This window comes from Herpailurus yagouaroundi, unplaced genomic scaffold (genome assembly GCF_014898765.1).
Source record: "Herpailurus yagouaroundi ecotype Mexico unplaced genomic scaffold, PumYag 93167, whole genome shotgun sequence".
NCBI classification, from domain to species: Eukaryota; Metazoa; Chordata; class Mammalia; order Carnivora; family Felidae; genus Herpailurus; species Herpailurus yagouaroundi.
Genome location: NW_024421337.1, coordinates 1 through 1,625, shown reverse-complemented (window position 1 = coordinate 1,625; position 1,625 = coordinate 1). Strand labels below are relative to the sequence as shown.

Here is a 1,625-nt window from a genome sequence, read left to right as displayed (position 1 = left end):
AAGAAAGATGCCCATTCTCACCATTTTTATGCAACATAGTACTAACCAGAGCAAGTAGTTATACACACATACGCGCGCGCGCGCGCACACACACACACACACACACACACACACACACACACACCATCCTAATTAGAAATAAAACTATTTGCAGATGACATTTTATATAGATATAGATATATAGATATAGATATAAACACTGAACCCTCTAGTGGGTCAAGGTATCAGTGGGAGCAGCCGAGTGGTAGAAGGAGCCATTACAGAAGCTAAAGTTGCCTATTAAGCTGATCAAGATGACAACCTCCCAAAAGCACGGAGACTTTGTGACAGAGCCCATGGGGGAAAAGCCAGTGGGGAGCCAGCAGAGACTGGTGAAGTCTTGGGCAAGAAGCTGGAGAAAAGGGGCTTTGACAAGGCCTATGTGGTCCTTGGCCAGTTTCTCGTGCTAAAGAAAGATGAAGATCTCTTCCAGGAATGGCTAAAGGACACATGCAGTGCCAAGGCCAGACAGTCCCAGGACTGCTTAGGTGCCTTCAAGAGTGGTTGTGACGCCTTATTGTGAGGCTCTCTGGGGAGCCCCCAGCCCCAAGGCCCAGCATTGAGTCTCAGAGTTTGCAGCCATGTAGGGACTCCTCCCCTGTCCTCTACAAAGGAAGAGATTTCTGTTGTACTCAACCTCTGCTGTACTTCAAAATCTTTTGGAAGTTCTCTCCCCCTCCGGAAATTCTCCCTCTTGCATGAGTCTTCCTTTTCCTTCCCCTGCCAGTTTCATGTCAACAATTCTCAGCCTCTTCCAGTGGATTCCTGGCCCCTCCCAGACCTCCCACTCCCACCTCCACCTCTGGTCTGTTTTATGTTCTTTGGCTCCTTTCTTAGCAGAACAGTCACTGTCCTTATAAAGTTTTTTAAATCAATTAAATCAGTGGCCTTCAAAAAAAACAATAAATAAATCCTAAAACTGAAAGGTTCTACCAGAAAACACTATTAGAATACATTCAGTAAAGTTGCAGGACACAAAAATATGCTGCATCTCTACACATTAATAAGTATTAGAAAAAATAACAATAATCCCATTTACAATTACATAAATAAAAAATAAAATACCTGGGCACCTGAGTGGCTCAGTCGGTTGAACACCTGACTTCAGTTTAGGTCATGATCTCGTGGCTCCTGAGTTCAAGCCCCATGTTGGACTCTGTGCTAAAAGCTCAGAGCCTGAGCCTGCTTTGTATTCTGTGTCTCCCTTTCTCTCTGCCCCTCTCTTACTCATGTGTGCATGCTCTCTCTCTCTCTCTCTCTCTCAAAAGTAAACATTAAAAAAATAATAAAATACCCAAGAATAAATTTAACCAAGGATCTATATACTGAAGCCTCAAAACATTAATAGAAGAAACTGATGAAAACACAAATGGAAAGATATTCTACAGTTATAGATGGAAAGAACAAATTGTCCATACTACACAAAAGCAATATGTACATTCAGTGCAATCCCTTATCAAAATTCCAATGGCACATTTTTTAGAGACAAAAACAAAGAATCCTAAAATTTCTATGAAACTTTAAAAGTTCCAAAATAGGGCACCAAAACCCATAAAATACCTAGGAATAAATCTAACCAAAGAGGT

The 1,625-nt window shown here is 41.7% G+C and overlaps 1 pseudogene; it reads left to right on the top strand.

The window, feature by feature from the left end:
- The first annotated feature begins 213 nt into the window (after positions 1–213).
- Positions 214–1,047, top strand: LOC121026392 (barrier-to-autointegration factor-like; annotated as a pseudogene).
- The last annotated feature ends 578 nt before the right edge of the window (positions 1,048–1,625 follow it).